Genomic DNA, 16,319 nt, shown 5'->3' with positions numbered 1-16,319 from the left:
GGATATGAGAGTTGGACTATAAAGGCTGAGTGCTGAAGAATTGATGCTTTTGAACTGTGGTGTTGGAGAAGACTCTTGAGAGTCCCTTGGACTGCAAGGAGATCAAACAAGTCGATGCTGAAGGAAATCAGTCCCGAATATCATTGGAAGGACTGATGCTGAAATTGAAACTCCAATACTTTGGTGATCTAATGCGAAGAACCGACTCATCGGAAAAGACCCTGATGCTGGGAAATATTGAAAGCAGGAGGAGAAGGGAACGACAGAGGATGAGATGGTTGGATGACATCACCGACTCGATGGACATGAGTTTGAGCAAGCTCTGGGAGTTGGTGATGGACAGGGAGGCCTGGAGTGCTGCAGTCCATGGGGTCACAAAGAGCCGGACACGACTGAGCGACTGAACTGAACTGACTGAACTACCAAGCGAAACTATTATTTTAGAGATGACCAGGTTCTGATCACTGATGTCTCACTGGCTCTTGCGCTGTATTATAAACCAGCAGGTAGCTTCCGCGCCAACGCGTGCGCAGACTTCACCCTCCGCCCTTTCCTTCCCCACTTCCTTCTCTAATTGCGCAGGTGCGCTCCCGATAGGAGGCGGTGCTGGCGACTCCGCGAAGGGGAGCCTTGGGCACGCTTTGGGCCAGCAGTGCGCGTGCGCGGGGCTAGAGCCACCGACCGTCACCGGCGGAGATGGCCGCCGCCGGGGAAGCTTCGTCGGAGCCGGCGGCTTCGGAACAACCAACGGAGCTGTCTGCCTCAGTGCGGGCGAGCATCGAGCGGAAGCGGCAGCGGGCGCTGATGCTGCGCCAAGCCCGGCTGGCGGCCCGGCCTTACCCGGCAACGGCAGCTGCAACTACTGGAGGTTTGGGCCCTTGGCGGCGCCTGCCTCTTCTCTTTTCTGGGGGACCGGGGGCCGCATCCTGGATGGGGCGTCCCTCTCGCATCTGAGCGCAGACGTTTGTGCAGTCCCGGGTAGGGGCGGGTGGAGGGGGTAGCGGAGGGGGGTAGGGAATCCGCTCGTCGGAGATTGTCACTGCGGACTGCCCAAGACCACAAGGCGACCCTGACTCCCAGCCCTGGCCTTTCCTCCCTGCCTTGGGTGGTCCAGCTACCGTCCTTAGTTTGGGGATACAGCCTCCCTCGCCGTCTGGAGGTGCCAGCCAGTGTCTTAGCTCTCCCTCTCTGCTCTCTTCCTGCAATTGCCACGGGTCCCAGGGGGTGGTCTTTGTGTAAAGCTTTTAGACCTTATAGCACATTTGAGTAGTAGTCCTGCACCAGCTCCTTCATGCCTCCGTATAACACGGGCTGATACGCAGTGCTTGCTACGTGCTGGGGGCAGACAGACACTAGCTCCTGCCTGCCTGGGGGGAACAGAGTGGCACCTGTTGTGCTTCACGTTTTTCAGCTTGGCTAATTTGATTCAAACAGCTAACCTGGAATTATTTAGGGCAGGGCTTGTTATCCGTATTGTACTGAGATGATAATTGAGGATCAGTAAAGGAAAGGGGGTTTGCTCAGGTTCATCCCAGTAAGTGCAAAGGCTAATCAGGACTAGAACTCGGGTCTAATCTGACCCTGGATTCAGGGCCTTTCCTTGCTCACTAGTTGCCTCTGCTATACTAGGCATTTCTCTCACTCTTAGGATGAAGGGCTGTTATTCTTGCTTGGATTTCATCTTTTTTCTTAGAGCAGCACTTGGCTGCCTATTTCTTTGCCTATCATGTAATTCTCCAGTGGGGGGTCAACTAATCATTTTCCCCAGAGAAATACAGTTTGGTTGACATGTGGTTCTTCAGCACTGCCTCTGTAATGTGAAGCACCTGTGTTCGTAAACCTGTGTCTAAACCTACTTGAGCAGTTGAGCTCGGTCAGAACTGTGTCATCTACTCCCCCTTCTCATCAGCCAGAAGAAAGGCAGAGTGAAAACAGCTAGCTGCATGTCTATATTCATTCATACTGACACTGAATCTGCACATTTTGACCACTTTTAAGCATTCTAGGATCAGGACAAAATGTTCTTCATCTGCATGGATTAATTCATGTTCATGATTCCATATAGATTTCTAAAATGTGTAAAATGGCTATGGAACAGGGGTGCAAAGTAGAGCATAAAGTGGTATTAAATGTCTGATAATGGAAAGCAAGGCGGCATGAATATCTTGTAAGATGTCTTGGGCATTTACCAAAGAACTGAATTGTGTTGTTGCATTGTAGACAACCTGTGCTTTGAGTTAGTTAGGTGCTGAGATTTTTGTTCTTTGTAATACTTTTATTTCCATATGTATAGTTTTCATACTCTGTGTGCGCTATGACATATGCCTTGAAAAAGACCGAGAACTTGCTTAGAATGTGTTGCTAAGAGTAGTGCTAAGGTCCTGGGGAAATACAAGGCATAGCAGTAGAGAGAAATGGGGCTTTGTTTTTGGCATGATTTAGCATCTCTCAGGATCCTGCTCTAATTATAGTCTTAATAACTACAGCTTCCCTTCTTCTTATAACATTCATGAAATCAAAATCATATTCTGGTACATTTTCTATCCAGTCAGTAAATATTCATGGAATGCTAAACTGTTTTTCAGAATGACAGAGATAAAAGTGCTCAGGCTGATGCAGGGATATAAGGAGATAAATGGGCAATATAGTAAAGTATGAAAATTGCTGTTAACTGTAGAAACAGGCTTATTATACTCTAATCCCTTTATATAATAGAAAAAGAAATTGAGGCCAGGGAAGGTGCGTGATTTAAGCAAAATAATACCTCTTTGTCTTAAAGAATTAGTTACACCATACACTAATGTAAAATGCACTTATCTGAATTTTACCTGTGTGAGTGCTCATGTCTAATACCATGGCATCAATGTCGTGTACTGACACTTCCAGAACCGTAGGCGCTTCCCCACTGTCACTTCCTAGTCAGTTACTCACCCTCAGAAGTAACTACTCTTCTGATGGTTTGATTAGTACCATCTGTTTTTGAACATTATATAAATGGAATCATACAGTATCTGGCTTCTTTTGCTCAAAGTAATACCTGAGAGCTTCATCCCTGCTGTTGCATGTGTTGGTAGTTTGTTCATTTGTATGTTCTATAGTACTCTTTTATGTTGTTACATTGTAGTTTTCCACTTCCTTTTGATGGACATTTGGGTTCTTTCCAGTTTGGAGCTATTAAAAGGAAAACATTTGTGAGCATTTTGATATATGTTTTATGGTGGACATATGCACACATTTCTATTGCGTATATACCTAGAAATGTAATCCTGGCTCCTAGGGGAAATGTATATTTAGCTTTAGTATACGCAGAATATATCATGAGAAACGCTGAGCTGGAAGAAGCACAAGCTGGAATCAAGATTGCTGGGAGAAATATCAATAACCTCAGATATGCAGATGACACCACCCTTATGGCAGAAGGTGAAGAAGAACTAAAGAGCCTCTTGATGAAAGTGAAAGAGGAAAGTGAAAAAGTTGGCTTAAAGCTCAACATTCAGAAAACTAGGATCATGGCATCCGGTCCCATGACTTTGTGGCAAATAGATGGGGAAACAGTGGAGACAGTGGCTGACTTTATTTTTGGGGGCTCCAAAATCACTGCAGATGGTGATTGCAGCCATGAAATTAAAAGACGCTTTCTCCTTGGAAGGAAAGTTATGGCCAACCTAGACAGTATATTAAAAAGCAGAGACATTACTTTGTCAACAAAGGTCTGTCTAGTCAAGGCTGTGGTTTTTCCAGTAGTCATGTATGGATGTGAGAGTTGGACTATAAAGAAAGCTGAGCATTGAAGAATTGATGCTTTTGAACTGTGGTGTTGGAGAAGACTCTTGAGAGTCCCTTGGACTCAAGGAGATCCAACCAGTCCATCCTAAAGGAGATCAGTCCTGGATATTCATTGGAAGGACTGATGCTGAAGCTGAAACTCCAACACTTTGGTCACCTGATGCGAAGAGCTGACTCATTTGAAAAGACCCTGATGCTGGGAAAGATTGAGGGCAGGAGGAGAAGGGGATGACAGAGGATGAGATGGTTGGATGGCATCACCGACTCAATGGACATGAGTTTGGGTAAACTCTGGGAGTTGGTGACGGACAGGGAGTGCTGGCGTGCTGCAGTTCATGGGGTCACAAAGAGTTGGACATGACTGAGGAACTGAACTGAACTGAGGCATTGTCAAACACTCATTATATCAATTTAGAATCTTACCAGCAATGTATGACAGTCTCAATACCACATCTTCATTTGGTATTGTCAGTCTTTTTCATTTTGAGTATTCTGGTCAGAGTGGTGGTATTTCATTATGGTTTTAATTTGTATTTTCCTAATTTCTAATGATAGACATTTTTCTTGTGGTTACTGGATATTTGCATGTTTTCATTTGTGAAGTTTCTCTTCAGGTCTTTTGCCTCTTTTTAAGGCTCTGTTTTTCTTTTACTGAAGTGAAAGTGTTAGTTGCTCAGTTGTGTCCAACTCTTTGCGATCCCTTAACAGTCTGTCAGGCTTCTCTGTCCATGGGATTCTCCTGGCAAGAATACTGGAGTGGGTTGCCATTCCTCTTCTCCAGGGCATCTTCCTGACCCAGGGATCAAACCTGGGTCTCCTGCATTGCAGGAGGATTCTTTACCATCTGAGCCACCAGGAAAGCCTGTTTATAGGATTTCACTGTATATTCTGGATATGAGTCTTTTGTCAGATATACATATTGCAAATAGCTTCTGCCAATTTTCATCTTGTCTTTTTACTCTCATAATGGTGTCTTTTGATGAATAGAGGTTCTGATAGTTTTTTTTTCTTTATATATTTATTGAAGTATAGTTGACTTACAATGAATGTTTCAGGTGTACAGTGAGGTGGTTCAGTTATACATATACCCGTGTGTTATTTTTCAAGTTATTTCCATCATAGGTTATTACAAGGTATTGAGTATAGTTCTCTGTGCTGTACGGTAAACCTTTGTTGCTTGTTGAATATCTATTTTTTTTTTAATTAGAAATCTAGCATTCTGTTCATACTAAGACAAGCAAGTGGATTCAAACTGTCATAAACTTTTTAGTTAGGCAAAATTCATGTTTTCTAAAATTATTATACATACTGTTTATATATTTGTATATAAAAGCTTTTCTACTACACTTGATAAAGGCTTGAAAAAGAACATAAAAAAAGATGGAGAAATTGGAAAATTAAATGAAATGGGAGCACTGAATATGAAATAGAAGTGTGAAACAAACTCGATAAAAGTAAAAGATCATCATTAGTCCAGTTGTTTTTAAACATGGCTGCTCATTAGAAACATATCTGGAGCTCTGGCAAAGAATAGCAATACCTGGGCATTTGTATTTTTCAAGAAATTCCAAGATAATTCTGATATATATCTGGATTCCAAAAAGTGATTACAGGTTTTTCTATTAAATGGTAGTTAGGGTGATATATGGAGAAGGCAATGGCAACCCGCTCCATTACTCTTGCCTGGAAAATCCCATGGACAGAGGAGCCTGGTAGGCTGCAGTCCATGGGGTCACGAAGAGTCGGCCACGACTAAGTGACTTCACTTTCACTTTTCACTTTCATGCATTGGAGAAGGAAATGGCAACCCACTCCAGCGTTCTTGCCTGGAGAATCCCAGGGACGGGGTCTATGGGGTCGCACAGAGTTGGACAGGACTGAAGTGACTTAGCAGCAGCAGCAGGGTGATATAGAATTCTATTATTTTTCTGTTGCCCAATCATGATACAACAGTATTGAGTAATAGTTACATAATCACAATAGTAAGAGATGTTTGTCAGTTTTCACAGTCAATAGCCAGACAAAAAATAAAAAATAGTTACAGTTGCAAGCCATAATGGGACCAAGATTAACTTAACAATATAATTACATACAACTTGGGAGGTCAGGCAGAGTGATGTAGTAAGTGGAAGTGTGTACATGAACATTTTCATCTGCCTAACCAGTCTGTCTTTTGCTTGATGCATTTAATCCATTTACATTTAAGGGAATTATCAATATACATGATCCTATTACCATTTTCTTAATTGTTTTGGGTTTATCTTCTGTAGGTGTTTTCCTTCTCTTGTGTTTCCTGCCTAGAAAAGTTTTTTTAGCATTTGTTGTAAAGCTGGTTTGGTGGTGCTGATTTCTCTTAACTTTTGCTTGTTTGGAAAGCTTTTGATTTCTCCATCAAATTTGAATGAGAATCTTGGTGGGTAGAGTATTCTTGGTTGTAGGTTCTCCCCTTTCAACACTTTAAGTATATCGTGCGGTTCCCTCTAGTTTGTAGAGTTTCTGTTGAGGAATCAGCTGATAACCAGATGGGAGTTCCCTTGTATGTTATTGGTCACTTTTCCCTTGTTCCTTTTAATATTTTATCTTTGTCTTTCATTTTTGTCATTTTGATTACTATGTGTCTTGGTGTGTTCCTCCTTGGGTTTATCCCGCCGAGGACTCTGTTTCCTGGACTTGGTTGACTATTTCGTTTCCTATGTTAGGGAAGTTTTCAACTATTATCTCTTCAGATAGTTTCTCTGGTCCTTTCTCTCTCTCTCTCTTCTCCTTCTGGGACCCCTATAATGCGGATGTTGGTGTGTTTAATGTCCCAGAGGTCTCTTAGGCTGTCTTCATTTTTTTTTTTTTTTCCGTTCTGTTTTCTATATTCTGTTCTGCACCAGTGATTTCCACTATTCTGTCTTCCAGGTCACTTACCCATTCGTCTGTCTCAGTTATTCTGCTGTTGATTCCTTCTAGTGTATCGTTCATCTGTGTTCATTTATTTTTAGTACTTCTGACTCTTTGGTAAACCTTCCTTGCGTCTTCTCCATTCTTTTTCTGAGATCCTGGATCATCTTCACTATCATTCTGAATGCTTTTTCAGAAAGCTTGCCTGTCTCCACTTCATTTAGTTGTTTTTCAGGGGTTTTATATTGTCCCTTCACCTGGGACATAACTCTTTTTCATCCTGATTAACTTTTTGTCATGTGATTTTTGTTCTAGCCGCTGTGGGATTGTGGTTCTTCTTCTTCTGATGGTCTTATACATGTGTTCCCTGGAGAAGGAAATAGCAACCCACTCCAGAATTCTTGCCTAGAGAATTCAATGAACAGAGGAGCCTGGCAGGCTACAGTCCACGGGATTGCAAAGAGTCAGACATGACTGATTGATACTTTCACTTTCTGGTGAATGAGGCTAAGAGGCTTCTGTAAACGTCCGTCTCCTTGTGGCTTCTTTGTCTTTGGACATGTATTTTTTTTGGTGGGTTCTAGTGTTCTCCTGTCCTAGTTGTTCAACAGCTAGTTGAGATTTCGGTGCTTTTGCAGGAGGAGATGAGTACACATCCTTCTACTCCACCATCTTGTTAAAATTTGAAGTTATAATAATTTTCAGTCAAGTTCAATTAAACAGTTTTTCTCTTATGGTTGATACGTGTATGTCATGTGTAAGAAGTTTTTGGCTGCCTCAAGTTCATAAAGTTATTTTATGTTTTCTTCTAGAAGCTTTATTTTACCTTTTATGTTCAAGATTGTGACCCATTTCAAAATTGTTCTGTGTCTATTGTATGTGATAGAATCAAAGTTCATTTATTGGAATGGCCATCTTTTCCTCACTGTTTTGTAGAAGTGCCTTAGTCATAAATTCTAGCATCATTTATTGAAAATACTATCTTTTTCTCACTGAATTGCCTTGGAGCCTTCGCTGTAAATACGTGTAGACCTATTACAGGACTCGATTATACTGGTCTCTTTGTCTTTGTTTCAGTACTACGCTGTCATAATTACTGAAGCTTTGTAGTAAATCTTTAAATCTGGGTGGTGTAAATGCTCTAGTTTTGTTCAGGATTATCTTGGCTATTCTGTGTTCTTTGTATTTACATATAAGCATTAGATCGGCTTGTCAGCTCCCATTATTCCTCCCCACCCACAACACACACATGCAAGCACCTGCTAGGGTTCGAGTGGGATCACATTGAATCTTTAGGTGAATCTGGGGAGAAGTGACTTTGATTTCTGTTAGTGGTGTTTTTGACGTTTTACACGTCTATTCCTAGGTATTATTTCTTGACTCTAATTGCAGATTCCTGTGGATGTCCTCTATTACACAATCACATCATCTGTGAGTAAATGCGGATTTACCCTTTCAGCCTTTACGCTTGTCTTGTTCTCTTGCCATATTACGGTGACTGGGGCCTCAGTATAACGTTGAATAGAAGTGATAATAGTGGACATCCTCGTCTTGTTTGATATATATTACATTTTTGAAAGTTCCTGTTTATACACAAGGGAGCATATGGGCTTACCTGGTTCATTTCTTGACCACTTCTTAACTTTTATAGGCATGGCTAATGTAAAAGCAGCCCCAAAGATAATTGACACAGGAGGAGGCTTCATCCTGGAAGAGGAGGAGGAGGAATAACATACAGTTGGAAAAGTTGTTCATCAACCAGGTAAAGTGGGTTTTCAAAAAACAGATATCTAGATTGGTCATTTTGAATAACATGCGTGATTTTTTGCAAACTGATGTTAAAAAATGACACATTTAGTCAGTGAGCAAGTTGACTTTATAAGAATGATGAAATTTGGCAGTTTTGCTAGTAGATAAAAATTAAACAAATTTGGCAGATTCATTTAAAAATGTGGTTTATATGCTTAGAGTTGATGCTCTCGGTCTTATAATAGACAGGTTGATAGAATAAATACTTAAAATTATCTTGATAGGTTGAAATGGGGGTCTTGAATGCAAGAGATAAAATTTAGCACATTCTTTCTTATGTTTAGAGGAAAAGTGGTTTCCCCATTTCTCAAATATTCTTTCAGGGCTTTCTTTTTAACGGCTACATAGTATTCCATTTGATGGCTGTACCATGGTTCATTGAAATGCAGCTCTTTTGTTTCTTTCTCTATTCTAATAATTATTACTGCAGTGAATATATTTGGAGATAAACTTTTGTCCAGCTCTCTGATTCACAGCAGTAGGGTAACTGACCCAAAAGTATGTATACTTCCAGTAAGTTTACATATTTAAAAAAAAGTTAACATGTATAGAAGCAGTAAACAACCTAAAAGCAAATAAACAAATGGATGTATTTTTCCAAATGAATTAACACATATTGAAGAGGGGGAGGACAGAAGGAGCTAGTCCAGATGATTTATGAGCATAGCATTTGACAGTGTATCCTCAGTTTGAGATAGGTGGGGTAGGGGAAAAACTACAACATTCCTGAACTCATAGAGTGATATGAGGGAAGCAACTTTGAAATTATTTTAGACGTATTATTGGCTCAATAGACGAATGTATTTCTTGATGTTGGGAGCCAGGGTTCTCATTGTGGAAGAAAGGACATACAAACGTAGAATGGGAGAAGGCAAGAAAGAACCCTATGGGAATGGATCAAAATTAGATAGATTAAAATCATGGATATGAACTCATGATTTCTGAAACATGTATATCTGTATGTGTAAACTAATAAATGTACTCAGTAAAGTTTCAGGAAACAAAATCAATACACTGAAATCTGTTGCATTTCTGTACATTACTAGTGAACTATCAGAAAGAGAAATTAGGAAACAGTCCTATTTACAACTGCCTATTTATCAGAAATAATAAAATACCTAGGAATAAATTTAACCAAGGAGGTGAAATACTTGTACACTGAAACTGTAAGACAAAAATGAAAGAAATGGAAGAAGACACAACTAAATTGAAGACATTCTATACTCTTGGGTTGGAAGAGTTACTAATCTTAAAATGTCCATAGTACCTAAAGCAATGTACAGAATCAGTGCAGGCCCAGCCAAAATTCCAATAGCATTTTCCCACAGAAATAGAAAAAATTTTAAATTCATATGAATAATGAAAGACCCTGAATGGCCATTGAATCTTGAAAAAGAAGGACAGAACTGGAGACCTCATGCTCCCTGATTTCAAATTATATTTCAAAGCCATCATAATGACAATAAGTATGATATTGGCATAAAAACAGACACATAGATCAGTGGAACAGAAGAGAGAGCCCAGAAAAAACCTACACGGATGGTCAGTTAATTATGATAAAGGAGCCAAGAATATACAATAGAGAAAGGACATTAATAATGGAGTTGGGAAAACTGGACATTCACATGGAAAAGAATGAAACGAGGCCACTGTCTTACATCATACAGTATAACTCAAAATGGATTAAAGATTTAGATGTAAGACAGACCGTAAAACTCCTAGAAGAAAACATGAAAAGCCCCTTGACATTGCTCTTGCTAATGATATTTTTGGATATGACACCAAAGCAGAGGCGATAAAGGCAGAACCTTCATAATTGAAAATCTTTAAATAAATTATAGCTGATATATTTTTTAAAAATTAAGAAAAAAACCCAGAACTGTTAAACAAGTGGGACTGCATCAAATTAAAAAGCTTCTACATAGCAAAGGAAACCTTCGAAAAGACCACCTACTGAAGGAGGGAAAATATTTGCAAATCATACATCTGATAACTTGGATTTTGTTAGGGTTTGGAGATTAGTGAGATTAAGAAGTGCTAGAATATTAATTGACCTTCTTGTATTGGAAGTAGGTAAGGAGAGGCAGTGATAGGAATATGTTGAATGAATTATGAACAATGACAACTCCATTTTTCTTCCCACTGGGGTTAGTGGTAGTTCTCAGAGTTGGGGCTTGGCAGTGGCAGTCATCCTGAAGACCTTATTAGTAAAACTTTCATATTTGCTGATAAAAGAAAACAGTTCTATAGGATAAAGATCCTTAGCTAGGTATTTGAAATCTTTTTAAAAAAATTCTGCTTTACTTTACCTGGAGTAGTTTCTGTAGTGGGTGTTGAGGTTGTATAGCTAAGTACAATCTCTACCCTTTAGAGATTTTCAATCTAGTAGTGGAGACAGATGAAGAGGAAGCCATTTACCCTGTTGGTAGGAGGTGGAATGGAGTTTCCCACTTGAAAGTGAATTCTGTATTGTCTCTCTTTTACTCTTGTTTTGCTCTTTACTGTTCTCTTTTCTGTGTGTATGTTATGTCCCTTATGTGTAAGCAGCTCCCCCATCTTGCTTCCGCCTTGGGACTATCTCTGTACTCTCAGCAGTACTGTGGTGGGCTGCATAATGCCCCCAGCAATGTCCACATTCTAATCACCCTGGAATCTGTGAATTTACTACCTTACAGAGTGAAAGGCACTTTGCAGATAAAATTAAGGTTAAAGACCTTGAGGTGAGGAGCTTATTCTGGTTATCCAGCCTGTAATCACAAGCATCCTTAAAAGTAGGAGAGAGGCGGAGAGGTCTGGGGTGTGTGATTATGGAAGAATCATAGTGATATAAGAAGCTACAGTTGCTGGCTTGAAGATGGAGGAAGGGAGCCGTGAGTCAAGGAATGCAGGTGGCCTCTACTGAAATGGCAGGGTGGTAGATTGTCCCTCCAAAACCTCCAGAAAGGAGTGCAACTCTGCCAACAACTTGCCTCTAGCCCACTGAGACCTGTGTCAAATGTAAAACTACAGACTGGGATAAAATAAGTTTGTGTTATTTTAGCCACTAAATTTGTATTTGTATAGCAGCAATACAGAAGTATTAATAATACAAGTACTTTACATGTGGTTTTGTTCAACAAAACTGAATGAGTTGATAATTTTTCCTTTATATTATTTCCTTTCTCATTTCTTTTTTCCTTCAATTTTTTTAATAAATGGGAGATTACTTAAAGTTTTATGTGTCTTATGTAAATATTGTATCAGTCATAAAATACATTTGTAGCTAATACAAATAAGGGAAATGTATTCTAATTACACAAAAAGGAAACTTAGAATGAATTTTCCATTCTTTAGGACCTGTTATGGAATTTGATTATGTTATATGTGAAGAATGTGGTAAAGATCATGGATTCTTACCTTATGAACCACTTTGATTTGGCAACTTGTGATAATTGCAGGTACTTATTTTTTTTCAGAGCATGTTCTAAATTACTAAAGTTTAACATTTGCATGTAGGTTTAGGGCAAAATAATGATTTGCTCCATTTGGATTCAGCATTTTCATAATAATTTGTTTTTCGTTTTGGAAGTTTCCAAATTTCTGTGTTTTCATTTTGCCAAAAAATACAGGAAGCCTATGCTTAGCAGTCATGCCATATCAATAGGAAGGATGGCCCTGGGTCTGCCGTGGATACGTCCTTTTGCTTTTTTCTTTAACCATCTCCTAGTAGCAGGTTCCTAATCCTTCTCTTACCCACCCCTAAGGATCCATTTGTTTTTTTCTTTCTTTGACCACCGTAACCACCTTGGTCAGAGGACTGGCACCTTCATTGAGAGGAGGAAAGTAAAACCACTCTCCTGGTACGTAGAACACCTCTTTCCGTTCATTTTCTGTTCTTCTGAATTGGCAGGGAAGAGAATAGATGAGGAAATCAGATTCCTCTGTCATTCCCTTTCTCCTAGCCTTTATTTCTTTTTTTATATCACCACAGATTATCCCTCACTACTCTACATGGTTCTGTCCCTACTGCTTACCTCCACAAGTCCTGCGTTGGTGTCTTTCACACCTGAAGATCCCACCTTGGATTCTCACTCAGCCTCTTATCTGCTCCCTGTGCCCACTTATATGTTCTGCCCCAGATCAGCTGCTCACATGCCTGGTGGACCTGCCCTTTCAGAGTCCCTGCTGCAGACATTGAGAGCTGGCACCATTGACTTGTTGCCAAGTAGAATCCTTAGAAGATAGAATGAGAGCTATTTCTGATCTCATGATCAGTGATGGGAAATGTTCTGGTATCCCTTGGAATTATGAATCATAAACTCTGTTCCCAGTGTTTATGCATAACAATGTCATCGATGCATACAGTGGTTAAGGTCCACAGTATTATCTCTTAAAGTAGATAGCATTCAGGAACTAGGAAGAAAGTGAAATGAAGTCACTCAGTCCTGTCCAACTCTTTGTGACCCCATGGACTGCAGCCCACCAGGCTCCTCCGTCCATGGGATTCTCCAGGCAAGAGTACTGGAGTGGGTTGCCGTTTCCTTCTCCGGGATCTTCCCAACCCAGAGGATCGAACTCGGGTCTCCTGCATTCCAGGCAGACGCTTTAACCTCTGAGCCCACCAGGGAGTCCACATATAACCTTTTTCCATGAGAAAAAGTGGAAGCCAGTGATTATCAACTGAAAGTTATGTAGTAGTCTGCTGGAGCAGAAACGGCAACCCACTCCAGTATTCTTGCCTGGAAAATTCCACGGACAGAGGAGCTTGGTGTGTTCCATGGGTTGCAAAGGGTTGGATATGACTGAGTGACTGAGCACAGCACATGTAGTAGTCTGGAAAAATATTGAAAAGGTTAAACATAATTAGGGATATAGCCATCCATTCTGTTTTTTTCCAACATCTTTGACAATTATAGAATTCATACAATGATAGTTTTCCTTCCTTTGGTTTATACTTCCAAATTGTTTGGTCATCTTAAAGTTATTCTTGATTATTAACTGTCCTCCTTCTCCCCTCCCTGTCCTATACCTGCCTCTTCAGGATTCACTGTTGCAGTAAAGGCAGCTTCACTCATTGGTTGTTTCTGTATTCCATGTTTAATTCCAGATCTATTTGTTTCTGTTTAAGGTCTTAAACCATATCCTGAATCTGTTCATTTCTCATTCTCTGTACAGTTATGCCCTTAGACTGGTCCCCTACCAGCTCTTACCTGGATCACCGCAGTGGTAGTCTTCTAACTGGCCTCTTCTCCCACTTTTGCACCATTAGTCTCTTCTCCTATAGCCTTTTACTCAAGGCTTTTTAACAGTTTCTAATTCATTCAGATTCAACAGTACATGAATCGTGAACTTGCAGATGTTCAAGCTGGATTTAGAAAAAGCAGGAATCTGTATGCAGGTCAAGAAGCAAGTTAGAATAGACATGAACAACAGACTGGTTCCAAATCGGGAAAGGAGTATGGCAAGGCTGTATATTGTGATCTTGCTTATTTAACTTATATGCAGAGTACATCATGCGAAATGCTGGGCTGGATGAACACAAGCTGGAATCAGGATTGCTGGGAGAAATATCAAAACCTCAGATATGCAGATGACACCACCCTTATGGCAGAAAGTGAAGAACTAAAGAGCCTCTTGATGAAAGGAAAGAGGAGAGTGAGAAAGTTGGCTTAAAACTCAACATTCAGAAAGCTAAGAGCATGGCATCTGGTCCCATCATTTCATGGCAAACAGATGGGGAATCAATGGAAACAGTGACAGACTTTATTTTGGGGGGCTCCAAAATCACTGCAGATGGTGACTGCAGCCATGAAATCAAAAGACGCTTGCTCCTTGGAAGAAAAGCTATGACCAACCTAGACAGCATATTAAAAAGCAGAGAGATTACTTTGCCAGCAAAGGTCCATCTAGTCAAAGCTATGGTTTTTCCAGTGGTCATGTATGGCTATGAGAGTTGGACTATAAAGAAAGCTGAGCATTGAAGAATTGATGCTTTTGAACTGTGGTGTTGGAGAAGACTCTTGAGAGTCCCTTGGACTCAAGGGAGATCCAACCATCCTAAAAGATCAGTCCTGGATATTCATTGGAAGGCCTGATGCTGAAGCTGAAATTCCAATACTTTGGTCCCCTGATGCGAAGAGCTGACTCATTTGAAAAGACCCTGATGCTGGGAAATATTGAAGGCAGAAGGAGAAGGGGATGATAGGGGATGAGATGGTTGGATGGCGTCACTGACTCGATGGACATGAGTTTGAGCAAGCTCGGAGTTGGTGATGGACAGGGAAGCCTGGCGTGCTGCAGTCCATGGGTCACAAAGAGTCAGACATGACTGAGTGACTGAACTGAACTGCACTTAATCCATTCAGAATAAAATTGTCTTCACCATCGCTCACGAGACCCTTGCCTATCTCTGACTTTATCTCCCATCACTCCTCACCATCACTGAACTTCAAGCATTCTGATCACACTAGCCCTCTTGCTGTGAACTCTATTTGCAAAACATACTCCTATCCTAGAGCTTTTGCATTTACTCTTCTCTCTGCTAGAAATATTTTTTCTCTAGCTATTCGGAATGTTCTCTGACTTCTTAAAGGCCCTGCTCAAATGTTCCCTCACCAATGGCCTTCTCTGATTACCCAGTCTCTGGAAATTTCTATTCCTTTACCGTGCTTTGTGTATAGTACTTTTATCTGTCGTCATGTTTTGCTTATTGATGTCTTTTCTAAATAGAATGTAAGTTTCATGAAAAACAAGGTTTTTTATTTCCTTTATTCTGAGTGCCTTAACAGTACCCAGCATATAGATGGAGAACAAATGAATGTGAAGAGCTGTGTAATTGTCTGTGTCCCCATTTTCCCTGGCTTTCAGAAAGAGCCAACTGGAAACTCATCTGTGCTTGGTGCAGTTGGACCTTGTGTCCTTGTGGAAAAGAGAAACTTAAGTAAAAAAGAAATTCTTAAAAGGTTAAATAACATGGATCTGTTGCTGACACAGCTTCTCAGAATTAATATTTTCCTGTTGGAATTCTTATGCTGCTAATTTGACCATGAGAGTTTTAGGAAAAAGCATTTATATGTTTCTTTTGGCATGTATGCCCCTAGGTTTTGGGGCTTTGAAAATTTATTTACTTTATGTAATGGATTTATCTGTTTTCAGAGATGCTGATGATAAACACAAGCTTATAACTAAAACAGAAGCAAAACAAGAATACCTTCTGAAAGATTGTGATTTAGAAAAAAGAGAACCAGCGCTTAAATTTATTGTGAAGAAGAATCCTCATCATTCACAGTGGGGTGATATGAAACTCTACTTAAATTGCAGGTCTCTAATAAGTATATTCAGTCATTTTAAATCTTGGTTATAGGTGATGTTTAACAACGAACTAGCTATTATTAGTTTAGTTTTTACTTACCGACTTAAAAAGATCCTGTTGTTTTATTGTTTTCGTGAGTCATAGTCATACTAATGACATTAAATAAATAACATGTTTTACTTATTATGTTTTTTGATGTAGCACTTTGGAGCAAATATATTACTTTTGGGTCATGTTAGAAGTACAGTTTGGAAACTACAGAAAGCTTGAAGTAGAAGATGTCAGCCCGTGTTTCCCTTGCCCACCCACCCCTCAAATAAAAATCATAAAAAAAAAATTCAGGAATTTCCCAAATGCCTAGAATCTAACTCCAGTTTTCTTCATCTATCTCAGAATGGACAGATACCATAATCCTCTTTTTCATGCCGTTATGTGAAAAATACCGGGAGGCATTGCTTTAGAGCAGGTTTGATTGGATTATACTAGAACATCCTGTGTGTTCTAATAACGAAGCCACGTGTAAAACCAAATGTATACTGAATTTTCA

The 16,319-nt window shown here is 40.1% G+C and overlaps 1 pseudogene; it reads left to right on the top strand.

Annotated features, from left to right (window-relative positions):
- The first annotated feature begins 613 nt into the window (after positions 1-613).
- Positions 614-15,780, top strand: LOC113889422 (annotated as a pseudogene).
- Positions 15,781-16,319: the final 539 nt, after the last annotated feature.

The sequence above is a fragment of the Bos indicus x Bos taurus genome, unplaced genomic scaffold (assembly GCF_003369695.1).
Source record: "Bos indicus x Bos taurus breed Angus x Brahman F1 hybrid unplaced genomic scaffold, Bos_hybrid_MaternalHap_v2.0 tig00478972_arrow_arrow_obj, whole genome shotgun sequence".
NCBI classification, from domain to species: domain Eukaryota; kingdom Metazoa; phylum Chordata; class Mammalia; order Artiodactyla; family Bovidae; genus Bos; species Bos indicus x Bos taurus.
The sequence above is the reverse complement of the archived record's forward strand: the minus strand, read 5'-3'. Positions and strand labels throughout refer to the sequence as shown.